The sequence below is a fragment of the Schistocerca piceifrons genome, chromosome 4 (genome assembly GCF_021461385.2).
Source record: "Schistocerca piceifrons isolate TAMUIC-IGC-003096 chromosome 4, iqSchPice1.1, whole genome shotgun sequence".
NCBI lineage: Eukaryota > Metazoa > Arthropoda > Insecta > Orthoptera > Acrididae > Schistocerca > Schistocerca piceifrons.
In genome coordinates this window covers 324,528,411-324,548,036 of record NC_060141.1, presented here as the reverse complement: position 1 = coordinate 324,548,036, position 19,626 = coordinate 324,528,411, and positions in this window count along the sequence as shown.

Sequence of the window (19,626 nt, the reverse complement as noted above, 5' to 3'; positions counted from 1 at the left end):
TGCTTCTCCGGTAGTTCAAAGTATTCAACGATGGTGCCAGCAATTTCGAGACATTGTTCGTTTATGTGAAGTAAAATCCACAGGTCGCCCTCATGCACTCGTTGAAGACGTAAGAGCAAGACAATTCCGCACGCAGTCCACGGGAGTCTGCTCGTCGTGCCGAGAACTATTCACTCCTTCTGTGTCTTGATGCATGATGTGTCTTCCTGGTGTGAGTACGGCAACCTTTGTGTTTCAAACCAACGTTATTCAGCTGCTACAAGCCTTTCACGATAGGTATGAACAACATCGTGTAGCCTTTTGTGAATACGTTGTGGATATGGAGATGGAAGATAACGATTTACTTTCGCGTCTAGTGTTCAGTAACGTGCCTGCGTCCCATTTAAGTGGCGAAGTCAACCGCCAAAGCGTATAAATATGGAGAAAACAGCAACCAGATTATATTGTCGAGCAACAGAGAGATTGTGGCTTGCGGAACGGACCGAATATTTCATTTTTCGAGAGGACAAAGCACTACAGTACTGACACCTGCCTGTAAGAACATTTATTAACAATGAACTGCATCAAAGGCGTATCGGCTATAGAGCGTGTTGAAGGTATAGTCTTGTGAAAGAGGATCAACTGTTTGAAACAGCCTGTTCATAAATACGAGGGGTGTTCAGAAAGTAAGCTCCGATCGGTCGCGAAATGGAAACGACTATGAAAATCCGATAAAGCTTTGCACAGATGTGTTGGGTAGTGTCTCTAGTATAACCCCAGTTAGCATCACGTCGCTCTTCTCATTTCTGAGCTCGCAGTGAGTGCGTAAAGATGTCTAGAAAATAGTGTCTGCCGCCAAGTACGAGGGCCTGGTGAGAAATTTCGCCTGAAGCTATGCAGCTAACATTACATAACTGTCGTGCTGTTTCTTCTTCAAGACAATTCTCAGCCGCATTCTGCAGGGGCAATGAAGATGCTCCTGCATCGTTTTCAAATGGAAATGTGAGATTACCCACAATACAGTCCGCAATTGTCTCCCCCTGAGTTTCATCTCTGGTCACATGAACCGCTGTCTTTGAAGACAACATTTTGACACAGACAACGAGGTGTAGGCCAGCGTGGAGAATTGGCGGAAAGCACTGGCGGCTGCCTTCTATGATGAGGCTATTGAAAAGTTGGTACAACGCTATGACAAAAGTCTAAGTCAGAACGGCGACTACGTAGAGAAGTAGCTGAAAGGTGTAGCTAATTGTTACAAGTAAAACATTTCTGATGTTCACTGTGGTTTCAATTTGGCAATCAATCGGAGCTTACTTTCTGAACAGGCCTCGTAGCATTCGCTTACGGAAACTGAATGATTAGTTATCATAATTAGGTTCACCGCGTTTCTTATAGTGTTTGATATTTTAAAATGGTTGAATTTACAGGAGATATGTGATTAAGTGTAAAAGATGAACAGTTGTATGTGTAGGGCATGTGTATGTGGAGACTGACTACTGGTGACGGATACTTGTTAAACCACCGCAGTCTGATTCAGCAACTTCCAGAGGATTAGCGTGCTTCAGCGGCCACTGTGCAGGAAACGAAGTCTACAGAGGGGCCGATTGAAATTCCGCTCCACGCTCGTGGCGGGAGTTTAACCGGCGACCTTTGATTACCGACCGCGCGCCGCTGCGAGCGCAGCAAACCAAATCGATCGTCTGTCTAGCTGGTTCGGTAAAATATTTAGTAACAGCCACTCCACACAAAAGACGGAATGCGTTATTTAGCGGCTTCCCGTTCAGGACAATTGCATTTCTGTGTGGCACGCCTTTGACATTGGAAACGTTTGAGAACCACTGTATTTAAAAATTTAGCTATGGATATATTTTGTTCAAACTGCAATAACATCTTACCATTCGATATTTAATTCTATTTCCGTAAATGCCTTTGGAGATGAGGGACTATCAAATTATTGCCTTCGCAGGGTCAACCCGAATTCTACCGACAGACTTTCGGAGGTTTTTAGGGATATTTTCTGAGTATTTTGGTTTAAGGGACCCGTAATCTCGTTACAGAACAATTGCATTTCATTTGGACGCCTACCACTCCTCATACCTGCATTGCATTGAAAATACGAACACAGCTGTGCAAATGAAGACAGTAAACGCTGTGCGTCTTATTTGGAAAACAATATCTTAGAAAATTGCTAAAAGAAATTGTGTACCCTAGAGCAAATAGACCTGTTAGGGAGCATTGAATGTATAACATAGAAGGGCGGCAACAGTGGTCACGGGTTTGTTCGATTCACGGGGGAGCGGGACGGTAACGCTGAAAAACCTGAACTAATGGACGACAGTCATCCAGCGAAAACCTACTCACAGGGTTTCGAGAATCAGTACGAAGTGAACAATCTCCAGATATTTTTCATCCCCCTTCGAATTGCTCCCGTGGGGTCCATAAACAGAAGGTTAGACGAATTACAGCATACGCATAGACATTGAAGCAGTCAGCCGGCCGGAGTGGCCGAGCGGTTCTGGGCGCTACAGTCTGGAACCGCGCGACCGCTACGGTCGCAGGTTCGAATACTGCTTCGGGCATGGATGTGTGTGATGTCCTTAGGTTAGTTAGGTTTAAGTAGTTCTACGTTCTAGGGGACTGATGACCTCAGAAGTTAAGTCCCATAGTGCTCAGAGCCATTTGAACCATTTTTTGATTTAAGCAGTCATTCATCCCGCAGTGCAGTCGAGAATGGAACGGTAAGAAACACCTATCAGTCTTGTGGCTGGTCTGATGTGGCCGCCACCAATTTCTGTCCTCTTCTAATGTCTTCAGCTCATAGTAGCACGTGCAACCTATGTCCTCAGTTATTTGCTGAATGTATTCAAGGTTTTCTCCTGGAGCTTTTATCCTCTACTGCTCCCTCGACTACCAAGAAGGTTATTCCCTGATCTCTTAACACGTCTCCAGTTTTGTCCCTTATCTACATATACATGGATAGACAGTAAATCACATTTAAGTGCCTGGCACAGGGTTCATCGAACCACCTTCACAATTCTGTATTATTCCTATCTCGTATACGGCGCTGAAAGAACGAACACCTATATATTTCCGTACGAGCTCTGATTTCCCTTATTTTATCATGGTGATCGTTTCTCCATATATAGGTCGTTGTCAAGAAAATATTTTTGCATTCGGAGGAAAAGTTGGTGATTGGAATTTCGTGAGAAGATTCCGTCGCAACGAAAAAAGCATTTCTTTTAATGATGTCCAACCCAAATCCTTTATCATTTCAGTGACACTCTCTCCCGTATTTCGCGATAATACAAAACTTGCTGCCATTCTTTGAACTTTCTCGATGTACTCCGTCAGTCCTATCTGGTAAGGATCCCACACAGTGCAGAAGTATTCTAAAAGAGGACGGACAAGCGTAGTGTAGGCAGTTTCCTTAGTAGATCTCTTACATTTTCTAAGTGTCCTGCCAGTGTTTGGTTAGCTTTCCCCACAACATTTTCTGTGTGTTCCTTAAAAATTTAAGTTGTTCGTAATTGAATTCCTAGGTATTTAGTTGAATTTACGGCCTTTAGATTTGACTGATTCATCGTTTAACCGAAGTTTAAAGGATTCCTTGTAGCACTCATGTGGATGAGTTCACACTTTTTGTTATTTAGGATCAACTGCCAATTATCGCACCATTCAGTAATCAGATATCTTTTCTAAATCGTTTTGCAATTTGTTTTGATCTTCTTATGACTTTATTAGTCGATAAACGACAGCGTCATCAGCAAACAACCTAAGACGGTTGCTCAGATTGTCTCCAAAATCGTTTATGTAGATAAGGAACAGCAAAGGGCCTATAACACTACCTTGGGGAACGCCAGAAATCACTTCTGTTTTACTCGATAACTTTCCGCCAATTACTACGAACTGTGACCTCTCTGACTTGAAATCACAAATGCAGTCACATAACTCAGACGAATTCCATCACTACAAGCCGCTTGTGTAGTACAGTGTCAAGAGCCGCCTGGAAATCCAGAAATACAGAATCGATCTGAAATCCCTTGTTAATAGCACTCAACACTTCATGCGAATAAAGAGCTACCTGTGTTTCACAGGAACGATGTTTTCTAAAACCATGTTGGCTGTGTGTCAACAGACCGTTTTCTTCGAGGTAATTCATAATGTTGGAACACAATATATGTTCTAAAATCCTGCTGCATATCGACGTTAATCATATGAGCCTGTAATAAAGTGGATTACCCACACTATCTTTCTTGAATATTGTTTTGACCTGTGCAATGTTCCAATCTTTAGGTACGGATCTTTCGTCGAGCGAACGGTTGTATATGATTGTTAGGTATGGAGCTAATGCATCAACATACTCCGAAAGGAACCTAATTGGTATACAGTCTTGACCAGAAGACTTGCTTTGGCAACACTGTCGTCTATAGTATCTCCATTGCTATCGCGGTAAATTAAAGTCACCACCAACTATAATAGTATGAGTCGGGTATGTGTTTGAAATGAAACTCAAGTTTTCGTTGATCCTTTCAGCAACTGTATCATCTGAAATGGGAGGTCAGTAAAAGGATCCAATTATTATTTTATTCCGTTTGCCGACAATGACATCTGACCATACTAACTCACAGGAACTATCTACTTCAATTTCGCGGTAAGATAAACTACAACAAACACGCCACCGCCAACCGTGTTTAGCCTATCCTTTCGGAACACCGTTAGGTTCCGCGCAAAAATTTCGGCTGCATCTCTGACATTAGCCAGCTTTCAGTGCCTATAACGATTTGAGCATCAGTGCTTTTTATTAGCGCTTGGAGCCTTGGTGCCAACAAAGCTACGACAATTTACAACTGTTATTCCGATGGTTCCTATAGCTACGTCCTTCCTGTGTTCGGCCTGCACCCTTTGTGACTGAAGCCCTTCTTGTGAGACCCTCTAGACTAAAATACCGCCCAGTCCACGCCACACAGCCCCTGATACCCGTGTAGCCGCCTCCTGCGTATAGTGGACACCTGACCTATTCAGCGGAACCCGAAACTCAACTACCCTTTGGCGTAAGTCGAGGATTCTGCAGCCTGCAGCCTCTGATTCAAACCCTCTACTCGGTTCTGTGCCAGAGGTCCGCAATCGGTCCTGTCGACTATGCTGCAAATGGTCAGCTCTCCTTTCATCTTGCAAGCAAGACTGGCAGCCTTTACCACTTCTGTTAGCCGCTTGAAACCAGAGAGAATCTCTTCTGATCCAAAGTGACCCACGTCATTGGTACCGACGTGAGCAACCACTTGCAGTTGGCTTGTCAGTGTTATCCATATGTTTCATTTTTCATCGATTCTGTGGAGAACCTCCTCATTCCTTATCTTATCAGCCCACTTAGTTTTCAGCATTCTTCTGCAGCTCCACATCTTAGATGCCTTTCGGGTTTTCCCACTGTCTATGATTCACTACCATACAATGATGTGCTCCAAAGGTACATTCTCAGATTTTCTTCCTGAAATTAAGGGGCTCCGGAAAGGCTCGAAGTCATGAAAAGTTCAATTTTTACTTTTTTGCGTTTTCTGAATCTGCAGACTATTACCTTTTAATAGATATATAATTTATTCAATTCCGAAGACTACAACTATTTTTAAATTTTTTTTGAAATGTGTTCTACATGGGCGTGACCCACTGTGGCGCTGTTAAACTGTTGTCAAATGGTGTTATTATTAACGTCCGTGTTCATCAGGTACATTTTAGTGATGTGAGATAAAGTATGTGTTGTGGCTAACCTGTGATGGTTCAATATATATCGCAGGTGTGATTGTCGATTGTTTCATGTTTATTTACTCTGTCGTTATCTCGAAAATATTCGTAATTAATTCTGTTTCTTGAGTCTCTGTTTTGTTGAAGTATAATAATGAGTAAAAGTAAAGTTATTAGAAATCCTCTGAAGGCTTTTAAGAAAAGGAGAAATGTTGGAAAGCCAAAGGTATGTGTTGTTACTGTAAACAATAAAGACGATAACCAAGTGAGTGAACCTAACCTCTCAAGTACACCTGCCCATAGCAGTCAAAGTGGGAAAGAAAATACTTCACAGAAGAAGCTTGGTTCAATGAATGAAAACTATGAATGTTTTATGGGCGAATCGGATGTGAATGAAATATTTGATATGTCGGTTCTCAAAGGAATTTTTTCAAACTGTGTAAGATGTATTCATTGTAGTGAAGTTGGTCTGGAACTCTCCATAATAAAGCACGTAGGACTTGCTAGTGAAATACAACTGAAATGTGATAAGTGTTCATACATGACCACCTTTTGGAACAGTGTTGCAGTAACTGCAACTGAAGAAACAACGAGCGATGCTTGCTTTAGACAAGGAACGCCTTCGGGCTGCAGACAGGGCTGTAAAGAGTCTAGAAATACAAGCAAGAGTAAACAGGAGGAGGAACAAGAGGAAGCTGGAGGAGGAGTTCGCAGAGGATGAAGATAATCCATCCTATGGACCTGGAATGCACTGAAAAGTTAATCCAATCTTTGTCGCTCGATTCCCAAAACTTTTATTTTCTCATACTAATTACATGTTTTCTAAGGATCTTCCTAACATATTTTTTTCAAACTTTTAGTAAATGTTACACGGTACCTTCTGCATAATTTAACACAGCCTTTTTCCAAAAGACTGTATATTTTTAATATATAAATAAAAAATTGCAAAAAAATGTTGTGATTTTTCATTACAATTGAAAAAAAAAATCATCTTTAATATCTGAACTAAAATTTTGTAAAATCCCTGTGGTAAGTTGTAGCCCATATTCCAATAAATAATCTGTAAAAAGTTCAACTTCCTACCTCAAATATTTTGCGAGGAAAGATGTAATTTATAAGCGTTATTTTAACATTGCAAGTATAGGGCGTTCCGGAGCCCCTTAATGTCTAATTTGATAACAGTAGACTTATCTTTGCCAGGAATGCCCTCTTTGCCTGTGCTGGTCTACTTTTATGTCTTCCTTTCTACGTTCGTCATGGGTTATTTTGCTTCTAAGGTAGAAGAGTTTATTTAAGTTTTCCGCTATTTTCAGTTCTGTTATATCTCATTAAATTTGTCTTTTTGCGATTTACTCTAAATCCATATTCTGTACCATTGACTGTTCATTTCACCCAACAGATCCGGCTATTCTTCTTCACATTCACTGAGGATAGCAATGCCATCAGCGAATCTTATCTCTAATTTCCTTTCACCTTGAGTTTTAATCCCGCCCTTGAACCTTTCTTTCATTTCCGTCATTGCTTCTTCGATGTATGGATTAAACAGTAGGGGCACATCGTTCTTTGTCATCCAGTCTTATTGTTCCCTCTTGGTTCTTGTAAACATTGTCTGTTACCCGCCTATCCCTATAGTTTACTTCTATTTTTCCCAGAATCTCGAACAACTTGCACTGTTTTACGTTGTCGAACGCTTCCATTAGCAAGCGTAATGTGAGAACTGCCTCTCTGGTGCCTTTACCTTTCGTAAAGTCAAACTGATCCTCAATTCTCTTTTCCATTCTTCTGTACATTAATCTTGTCCGTAGCGTGGATGCATGAGCTGTTAAGCTGAGTATGCGGTGGTTTTCGCACTTATCTGTCCTTTGCTATCTTCCGAATTTGTTAGATGATGTTTTGCCGAAAGTCTGGTGGTGCGTCGCCAGTCTCTTAGGTTATTCACAGCAGCTTGAATAGTCATTTCGTTGCCACTTCCCCCAATTGTTTTAAACATTCACATGAAATGTAATCTGTCTCTTCTACCTCATATGATCTCAGGTCTTCCACAGCTCTTTTAAATTCTGGGTAATACTGGATCCCATATGTCATCCCTATCCCCTCCAATTTCTTCTTCCAACTTGCCGTCAGACAAGTCGTTTCCTTCGTAGAAGCCTTCAATGTATTCTTTCCACCTAACTGCTGTGTCTTCTGCGTTTAACAGTGGAATTTCCATTGTACCCTTAATGTTTGCCGCCCTGCTTTTAATTTCAACAAAGGTTGTTTCGACTTTTCTGTACGCTGAATCAGTCCTCCCGACGATCATTTCTTTTTCAATTTCTTCACAGCTTTGCTGTAGCCATTTCGCTTTCGCTACACTGCATTTGATGTTTGTTTCGTTCCTAAGGGATTTATTTTGCTGTATTCCTGTCTTTCCACGAACATTTTTGTGCTTCCTTCTTTCGTCGATCACTTGAAGTATGTCATCTGTTATCCAATCTCTCATTGCAGTTATTTTCCTCGTACCTGCGTTTGCTTGTTCAACATCTGTGATTGCCATTCTTTACGTTTGCTTGTTCAACAACTGTGATTGCCATTTTTAGAGATGGCCATCCCTCTTCAACTGAGCTGCCGGAGGCGGTATTCCTTATCGCATTCCTAAGTACTTGAGACTTCCACATCATTCCACACTGACTCTTTCTGGCCATTCTCTTAAGCCCTAGTCTACTCTTCATCATTACTAAATTGTGATTTGAGTCTGTATCTACACCTGGGAATGTCTTACAGTCCAATATGTGGCTTCGGAATCTCTGTCTGACCATAATGATCGAGCTGGAACATTCTCGCATCTACCAGTCTTTACCAAGTATACCTCCCTATCTGGTTCTTGAACGCAGTATTCGCTATTACCATCTAATTGGTAGTGTAATGGGAAGTATCATCTATCATGCATTTTACTGTTTGTAGAATACGATGTAGATGTAGGAAACCAGAAGCCATTCCATGGGTAGGGACTGCGTTGTTTCAGTTTTTAATGTCTTGCACCGTGTTCATTGCTTTTATATCTGTTTATGATATTTTATGTATGTATTAAATATTTAAGGCAACGGATGAACAGGGTTTTTGGCGATTTTTTCGATGCAGGGATCCAAGGAATGATAAAAATTGGCGTTGGCAAAAATGGGCTACAGAATGAATGAAGATCTGTTCAAGATTGCAATCAAACAAATTTTTCTTAGTTTGATTGCCAAGAAGTGATTGAAACTGGGGTGTGGTACGGTGTCTTTGAGGTACTGAAACGCTTTTGCTTTCCAGTACCTCGCTTTTTCAGGAGGACGGCGCTCAAAGTCCCCTTCCGGCCATCCAGATTTAGGTTTTCGGTAATTTCCCTAAATGAGTTAAGGCGAGTGCTGGGGTCGTTCCTTTGAAATGGCATGGTCAATTTCGTTCCCTTGTCTTCCCTAATCCGAGCTTGTGCCTCGTCGTTAGTGACTATGTTGTCGACCGGTAGTTAAAAGCCTAATTTTCCCTCCTCCTTCCAATACCTTGACAAATCTGTAGGTAGTGTGGTGTCGAGTTTGGGGACTCTTGTTGGCTGTCCCTTTATTTTCTTGCCTGCAGGAGGTTATGAATGTATTTGCCGTTGTTGACACCGGTGGTGTGTAAGAGCGTTCCGAGTCCTGGTGCAGAGTGAGGATCGACAAAGTAGATGAGATTCTCTAAGAATGAATCAAGTATATGGTTGTAGAGGGGGACTGTGGTCGGGATGAACTGGGATAAAGATGTTGGTGGATATAGTTTCATCCTCTGTTTCTGTATGTTATTTCTGTTATATTTATTTATTCATCCAGAAATGATCTCACAATGCTATGAGGTTTGTCATCATAATACAATTAAAATAAATGGCGTCAGGATGGCCATCCAGCCACCCTCTACTACTAACGTTGCCAAGTCCCGTAACTAACACGCATACCCCGCGAGGACACGAAGTAAAGGCCGTGAAAAAGAAGACGAATATAATGAAAATAAATGGCTCATACATACATACCCTACTGAAGGAGCCATGTTGGCATTTACCTGAAGTGATCTAGGGCACCACGGAGAGCCAAATCAGGATGTCCGGCAAAGCAAAGCCCGTTCTCCCGAATACGAATTCAGTGTCTTAATAAATGCACTGCCTCATGCGGTAGATCTCTATACTACAATGTTGTTTTGATCATACACAATTTATACCAAATATATTATAAGACAAAGACTTATGCTGTATCATAGCACACATTGCGGACACCCGCTGGTGAGTCCATAACCAATACATTCCTCTGAGAAATGGTACAGGGAGACAAGACTTTTAAGGGGTTTGCAGGAATTACATCTGGAGTGGAGTTATTCTCTGGTAGGGTGTGTTATGATAGAGGAAGAAGCTTGCCATCGAGCGTGTTGCCGCCACTTTGATTAATCCTGGATGCGACTACGGATGTTTAGCTCGAGAAGGTCTGATCAGTGTGGACGAGTAATGGAATGGAATGGTTGGAATGGATATAAATGGTGCCACGAGCTTTTTTTTAGGTTAATTATAGATGTTTGGGAAGATGATTTTATAGCCATTGGGAGGCATCTCTTCGACACGACAGTTGTATTTGTTGAATAGTATCACAAGTATAGCATTATTTTCGTAAAGAGAAATGAATTTCAGAAGCCATTGTCCAGAGTTTTGAAATAAGCAGAAATCTATGAATTAATACTCGTATATGATCTCTACTTGTCGTTTACAGTAAGATTTTTAGAATTCAGTGAGTGTCCTTGAAGCGCTGTCACAAATTTCGACACAGCAAGAGAATCGATTGGTTTTATTGGTGATGCCCAACACTGTCGACATCACCATCCTCGTTTCCCAGCGACAACAGCCATTCGAGGAACCAGCTCACGCGCTCGTGAATAAATAAACGTATATGGGATTATGTTTAGAGACCTCTGGTCCATTATGAAATTGAGTCACCTGATACGCCCCATCCCCATTTGTTTCTTCTGCCCACAGTCCCAGGTAGGTATCCCACTCTCCGTTTACGACACGGCTTAGATGTCCTAAGTTCCTCGTTGAAGCAGTAGACTGGAGACAAGGTTTTCATACTTGTACAAGATATGTTTGTAGAGTCATTGCGATTTATGAACAATGCGTTCCAGCATTAACAGTAAATATCTCACGCGATCTTAGTCTGACAAACACAACGTAAAAAATAAATATAAATATATTTAGCTATAGTAAAGTGTGTGGCAAAAAACGGGCCTATATGGATATAGCGAAACCTGTCGAGGATTTTATTGTAAATTATTTTCAATTACAACAAAGAAACCTGTGCGTATTTCTATTTCACACACTGTTCTTGTTTCAAAAAATGGTTCAAATGGTCTGAGCACTATGGGATTTAACATCTATGGTCATCAGTCCCCTAGAACGTAAAACGACTTAAAGCTAACCAACCTAAGGACATCACACAACACCCAGTCATCACGAGGCAGAGAAAATCCCTGACGCCGCCGGGAATCGAACCCGGGAACCCGGGCGCGGGAAACGAGAACGCTACCGCTCGACCACGAGCTGCGGACTGCTCATGTTTCGAAAATGATGTCTTGTAGGTGGCCACCATTCTTACGTTGACACTTAGCCAATCTGCGATATATATCGTTCACCTTCAAGCATATTTATAGGAATGTATCTGATTCCTGTACGAATGGTGTCTTTCAGTTCCGCAACTGTGTATAGAAGTGCAGCATACATCCTGTGTTTCAGGAACCAGCAAAGGATGTAATTACAGATCAATGTCATGAGATCTGGCAGGCCACAGAGTGTCCCCTTTTCTTGAAATGATGTGGTTACCAAACACTCTGCGCACTGCTGCCATTGAAATTTGAGGACCAGTACTCATTTGCTGGAAACTGTTCTAGTTAATGTGTGAGGAATGAGTCAACCGTACCGCTGAGACGTGATGTGGTTGTTCGTCCACGCTCATCCTCAAAAAAGAAACGGCCGATTATGCCCACTGAAGAAACAGCGCACCACAGAGCGACGTTCTGACTGTGTAAGGGGCGTTGATGGAGATCGTGAGGATTATCCTCGCATCAGTAACGGCAGATTTGTTTGTTGACTTAATATCTGAGATGAAAATGTGCCTCGTCACTCATCCATAACAAACTTAAGAAGCCCTCGTTGTCCCTAATTTTAGTCAACAGTTGAAAAGAGAGAATCATTCGCTTTTCATAATCGAAAAAATGTGTGTGAAATCTTATGGGACTTAACTGCTAAGGTCATCAGTCCCTAAGCTTACACACTACTTAACCTAAATCATCCTAAGGACAAACACACACACTCATGCCCGAGGGAGGGCTCGAGCTTCTGCCGGGACCAGCCGCACAATCCATGACTGCAGCGCCTCAGACCGCTCGGCTAATATCCCGCGCCGCTTTTCATAATCATTTTTGTTTAACTCATGCAAAACCGGAACCTTGTATGGTTGCAACTTCTAATAGTTCCGTAAAATTATGCGCATATTACGATTGGACATACGTACTACTGCCGCAGTTTGGCTCACAGAACTCTTTGGACTATTGGTTACAACATTTTGCAACTCCTCCATTCGTTCCTGTGATCGATAACTTCTGGACCGTCCTGGAGATTTCAGTTTAACTGCACTTCCTGATGCTTCAGAGTTTTCCACCAGTAATCACTGTACTTTTTGTCTACTTTTTGTACCTAATGATACGACTACCTCGTTCCCTCGCCTCAATGCAATTTCTAATTGATAATAACTTATTGATGAACTCTACATACATGTGTCTCGGTGGCTCAGTGGATTAAGCTCTGGCTCTGAGCACTATGGGACTTAACATCTCAAATCATCAGTCCCCTAGAACTAAGAACTACTTAAACCTAATTAACCTAAGGACATCACACACATCCATGCCCGAGGCAGGACTCGGACCTGCGACCGTAGCGGTCGCACGGTTCCAGACTGAAGCGCCTAGAGTCGCTCGACCACCAGCGGCCGGCTGTGGATTAAGCTCCAGACTTCGGAGCCAAAGGTTTTGGATTCTATCCCCGTTGGATCTACGAGTTTTTCTGTTACTTCTCGGTTCTTAAACCCCTGAGAAATATACAAATCAAGTTGCGCCATGATATAGAGTACATGGTGAACTGTAGGTCCCTTTCTGACTGGCTGTCTAAGTCATTTCAGAAGAGGGAGGAAGTCAAGGACACACTACCGTGCCTTATAAAGCATTGCCGTGTTACACCAACCCTTTAGTTGAGCGTAACGTTACTTGATTTACAGCATAACAAATGCAACTTAAAAATTCTTCATAGGCGGAAGGTCTTAGCAGTTACACTACCGACGCGGCCCAACTGAACTGACCCTGCCTTGCCTGACAACGTGGGGGGACAACTCTACGTAAGTAGCTAAAGATGGGAATACAGCCAACAGAAACTCTTAGTCTGCAGCACTTTCCTCTATTGTACCAACATTCCTAACGCTATCAGATATGGGTGCCTCACTGATATATCTACGCATTTAGCTCGCGTTTGCGGTGTTACAGAAGAAGCAAACAAAGTTTGAACTCCGTTGCTAAAGAGTAACTGAAACGTCCCCTTTGAACAATTATAGATGACTGTCCTTAAACTGACACACAATATTTTGTTAGCGCAACGCAATCTGACTTTCAAAATTCCCTACAAAAGAATGGCCCTGACTAACATTAAACTATACCTTTCACAAATCACTTACCTCACAAAAATCTTCGCTGCTCAAGCTACTGCAATACAGCGAGCGCCACTACTGCCAGCTAAATAAAAGATTCAAACTATGGAAGGCACTAACTACTGATAGGGATAGTTAGCAAATGAAAGATATTAATAGAGAACAAACAATGTATTTACCTTGATATCATCATATATAAATATAGCAGTTCATGACAAATTTCAAAACTCCGCCATCTCTCTCCCCACATCCACCACTGCTGGCGGCTCACCTCCAACTGCGCAACGCTACGCGCTGTTCACAACCAGCTGCCTAACACGACAATGGCGAGTATTACAACAATGCAAAGTAGCCACAGACTGCACACAGCACAGACATTTCCCTTATCTGCATTGTTTTTACTGTAATATTTTTTCTGCTTGAGCTATGTCATGTTTAGGTATAAGTTACTGCTGTTTGCCAGGCATAGTGTTACTGAATTTGACTTTGTATTATTCTGTTAAGCCAGTTTTACTAATGTTTTATTTTTATTGTTTGCTGCACATCGCCTTACATTAGTTGTAATATTGCAATTGCTTTGCTAATTTCTATAATACTGCTTCCTTTGCAAATCTGCATTTTTTTGTCATTGCTGTTTGTGTTAACTGTTTTGTGCTGCTGCATTGCCTCGTCCCTTAGTTTAGCATCTGAGCTCAGTAGATTTAAGTTAGCTTAAGAGGGGGTAGCCTATAAGAGAATGAGTTGCGATGAATTTGAAGAAATGCACTGAGAGGCTATACGAGAAAAGTACAGAAAGCAGGTATAGATAGGACTTTTTGGGAATAATGATGAATGAAGGGAGATCTCCAAGAAGTAAAGAAAGTTTTGTTTGCAAAATACTGCAGTAAAACAAACCCTGTCCTTTCCCTTTTGTGTTATCCCACTATATGTTTGTGTACCCTTGTGTATTTGTTTTCTTCCTGTCTCTGTGTAATTTCATAGAATTTTTTTCTTCTTTTAATATTAAGCTACATTCACTATGATGAGGAATGCTGTTATCCTCGAATATAATTGGCATTAATAATATGTTATTTACTTTGTAAAGATGTTAGACATTATTAATTCCATTCTGTTTAATGCTCATGTGTGAAGTTGATGTTTCAAAAGTTATTGTGATCTTTTATGTATGTACTCATGTCATAATTCCACTGATGTATATGTTAGTTCGATTCTTTTGTAAAGCCTGTACTACAAATGTTATCTGTATTGTTATGTTTTTAATGATGTATTTTGTACCTTTGTTATTGTATTCTTATGTTATAAAATTGTAATTGTCACCAGTTCATGATATTATTAACTTGTTAGTTACATTTCACTGCACACGTTTCTGTTGGTCATAGTATATGGACAATATGTGAGAAGTAGGGACTGTTAGTGTTTGCACGTGTGTTAGTAATTCAGCAAGGGACTGGATAACAGCATTGTTGGTTCTAAGGACAGTTCCGAAAACTTTGTGAGTGCACAAGTGGTGGTTTATGGACTTGCTATATTGTCCGCAAGACTCTTCAATGGTGATTGTGCACCTGCACAGTCACAACAGATGGCTGCTGGCTATCTCTACAAGGACTACAGTGGGTCTGCATCTTTGATGACCCACCAGTACCATTATCTCTTCAAGGACTACAGTGGGTCTACATCTTTGATGATCCATCAATACCATTGTTTCTACCAGGACTACAGTGGGTCTGCACCTTTGATGACCCACCAATACCGTAATCTCTACCAGGACTACAGTGGGTCTGCTCTGTGATGACCTACCTACCAATATTCTTCCAAACTTCGAATGACTCTGCTGTGGGTTTGCTCTGTTGTGACCCAATACTTGTCTGCATGTCGAGAGTCAGCACTGTCTTTCCGTTGGAAGGACAACACTACTTCTTCAAGACTGCATGGAAATCCACTACTTCCGTGTGCGTTTTCTTCTACTGCTCAGACTTTGAGAAAAACACTATATTTTACCGTAATGAATGATCAGGACTGTCTTTATGGACTGTGACAAAATTTGAGCTTTTGACCAACGTTGTATCAATAAGTGTGTGCATTTGATATCTTTGTTATTGTAATTATGAAAAATTTTTTCAAATCTGTATTGGGCACTGCCCAAACCAATTTGTAAAATTTTTTGTGGGGAGCATGGGGGCTATGTAAGTAGGCTGTTTAGGTTTTTTATTGGTAACGCCAACTCTGTATGAAAATCGCTGTGCTGTGTGCAGTCTGTGGCTAGTTTGCATTGTTGTCTGCCATTGTAGTGTTGGGCAGCGGCAGCTGGATGTTAACAGCGCGTAGCGCTGCGTAGTTGGAGGTGAGCCGCCAGCAGTGGTGGATGTGGGGAGAGAGATGGCGGAGTTTTGTAATTTGTCATGAACTGCTATATTTGTATATGATGATATCAAGGTAAATACATTGTTTGTTCTCTATTAATATCTTTCATTTGCTAACTATCCCTATCAGTAGTTAGTGCCTTCCATAGTTTGAATCTTTTATTTAGCTGGCAGTAGTGGCGCTCGCTGTATTGCAGTAGCTTGAGCAGCGAAGATTTTTGTGAGGTAAGTGATTTGTGAAAGGTATAGTTTAATGTTAGTCAGGGCCATTCTTTTGTAGGGAATTTTGAAAGTCAGATTGCGTTGCGCTAACAAAATATTGTGTGTCTGTTTAAGCACAGTCATGTATAATTGTTCAAAGGGGACGTTTCATAACATCAAGAGATTTTAAGCCTTAATAACCCGTAATCGTTTCTGGAATGCTAATGGACTTCCACAGTTATCCGAGAGCGTCTTAGGATTAACTATGAGTAAGCATTCCGTTAGAATACGGAACAGTTTTGCGATCCGTCATCCATCTGTACAACTACGTAGAGCTTTGACGTTCAAAAATTTCTGAAGGTCACTGGATATGAGTATATAAAAAGAGTTAATTAAATTACAGCACACTAGCAACACGTTTTCTGGAGAAAGTGGCAAGAGATGTTTGGAAGGAGTTTCCATCCTTTGTACATCAACTGCAGTAGCTGCAGCAATGTCTTACCCACGAATTAAAAGTAAACAGTTCACCTGCATTACTGTACGTGACCAACGGAACCTGAGAACAAACTACAGAGGTATAGTAGCCAAAGAAATGTCGAAGAAAGCTCGTCACGAGTTCGAATGTCCTTGCGTCGTAAAAATAAAATTTTATTTTGAATGTAGTTTCGGAAATGAAGGTAATGTGGAATCACAACGAATGACTTGCCAAAATGTACAGTGGAACCGATGATTCCTCAGTTTTTGCTGAAGAAGAGTGTGAGGTGAAAGCCGTATATCGTTATCGTGAAGTAGAGACGAATTCAGGAGATACAATGCATCGATATCTTCTTTGCATGTGTAGAACGTATTTTATTCAGTGTCACAATGTCATATCTTCGAAAATCAAAGTTTATTATGAGTTGTTTAAAAATAATTATCCTGAAAACTAATTTAAAAGCAACAAAAAGTATATCCGTTTAATAAATGACAAAGAAATGTAACACTTAATGTGGCTGGATTTCAATTTTATCTATCATTCGTAACACTTTTTATTCAGAGACGACGAATAAATGTTTTTATTTGTAGAAGTGAATAATGTTTGGCATAATATTTGTTATTCTTGTACAACGAATAATTTTTTTACCTGTATTCACTATTCGTCAGTCGAATAAATTTCGTCCACTTATGATGGTAGGCGAAAAGCGTCTTGTATGAGTACATTACAAATTCGCAGCCTGTGCGCAAGTGAATAAAAGCCCGCGACATCCGCATGGCCGTGTAAAAGTGCTCACTCGGCTGTCATTAACATCGGTAATCTGCGGCAGTTTCCGCCAAAGTACGCGAAGTGTGTTCGCGCTTCCTCACGCTGTACCGCGTGGACGCGCTTACAGTACTGCTGGCCTCTAGGAGATGCTCATCGTTCGTAGCGGAGCAGATGACCGACTTTGCACACTAGCAGCGCCGGGCGGAGTGGACAGGGAGAATACCTGCCTGAGAATTTCAAAATCGCAGCACGTTTGTTATGGATATAATTGTCTGACAGATAGCGGAAAGGTAAAGTTACGTTATCCCTAAGAATTTCTTCTATATTGTAGAGGGATTTTTTCATAGAAATAAATATACAATTATACACAAGTACCTGGCCGGAAATCCGGTCGAGGGGGATGCTTTTAGTCCACAACTCATTCTTCATAGGACACAGTCACTTATGCTACTTCTTTAGGCTAAAAAGCTATGTCTAACCTCCGTATTATTCTGACATGGCATCCAGATACTTCTTCCTCTTTTCTGGGACGAAGGAACCACTGCATGGAAGCTATCTCCAGAATTACAGCGTGATGATTTTTGAGGCGGAACAATTCCTCATCAGCCAAAATACAGCTTTCTGCGACCAAGGTCTCTGCCAACCCATCCATCACTGCGAAAAATGTGACACCTTGATGGGTGAAGCTGCAGAGAGGAACTGATCACATCATCAAATTTCACAGTCACAGCTTGGTTTTTCCGAGGTGATAACACTTAATGACTACCTTTCATACAAATTATTTTTAACTGTCCCTACAATATTCTGTTCAAATTACATGTTTATGGCGAATATGATCTACGACGCGTGGAACTAACATATCAAATTTATTAAAAAGTGTCTACACCCATTCATCAAATGCACAAGAACAGTTTAGTCTTCGAAAAACGAAACAGATCTCATCTGTAATGGGGGATCAGAAAGTTTCCTTCGAGGGCTTTGCTGTAGCGTATGTGGAACATAGCGCGACTTCGATACCGGTATATAAACACCGACACATGGACAAGGGATTAATGTGCCATTCGCGTCTTTACAACGTACATACTATAAATGCCGAAAAGTGAACTATGGCCATGTTTTTTCCAAATGCATTTAAACAAGAACAAACTGCTGCTATTCTTTTCTCGACTGCCGAAGGATAAAGATTGGAACACATATTTCGGGGAATGAAGAATGTGTATGGGGCAGCATGTCTGTCGAAAATCACTGTTGTTTCATGGTGCGTCACGTTTCATTACTTGTACAGTGGAAGATACGTTCAGTAGAAGAAATGTGTTAAGATACTGACTTTAGGACACATGTTTGTTGGACACTTTTTTCTTGTTTTGGTCCCAAAAACCTCCTCGAAAAATATGAAAGGCGGAAAAGCTTGCAGTAGAACAGGCCCACTGTCTGAGGTATCAGAACGGTTTTCGCTTATAACTATCTCCTACCTCAGATTGATACATTTGCCCTTCTCCATATTTCATGAAACTTTGTAACATCAGGAGGGAATCACCCTGAATATTTAGTCTGTATACTCGTGTAAGTTAATCTTCTTATGAATATACATATATTTCTTTTAGAACTCAGCTTCAAAGTTGGTTAAGCCGTCTTCACCATTTAAAACTAATCCTTATCCGCTTAGACTGCCTCCTGAATTTTGACTGTCGTGCCATGCGCGCGCTCGGCGTAGCGCAGTCGCAGAACTTGGAAGTTGGAGTGGGTCGCTGTCGTCGGCAAACCACGCTCGCTGCATGCAGACGTGTGGGACGTGCGCGTCCAGATGTAATGCATTCAGGCTAATTATTCGCGCCGCATGCTCGTGGTCTCAAAGTTTCAGTGTGAAGTGGTAAATGCTACATTGTGGTTACAGGATATTACTGACACAGAATGTAATTAATTTGTTTTGCAAGGACTGTAAGCTCTCCATTGTTTCTGTATGAACTTAGCCCAAATTAATCTCCCGCTCCAATAAAAATTTACATATTAACAAAAATTTGTACCCAAAAACTGTTTTCAACTGAAACAGGTGTGTTAACCTTTGAGTAAACAGAATCTAATTTGAATTGAACTGTAACTGAATACAACTTCTCTTTATATTAAATATGCAGCTGAAGTAAAACAATTATCTGGCCCTAATCAGAATTTCCTCTTACCTCGCTTCTTGACGACATTGTTGCAGATTTCTTGAAAGCACAACAGCAAACAGTAAGGAGACAGCGGCTAAGCTATATTTCTGTTTTTAATTTAAATTTTCAAACAATATTAAAACCGTTTCTTATCACATGGTGCAATGTGGTAACGCGTAGTGATAAACCTTCTTTAAACAGTAGCATGGAGAGAATAACTATTTCTATGAAGTGCC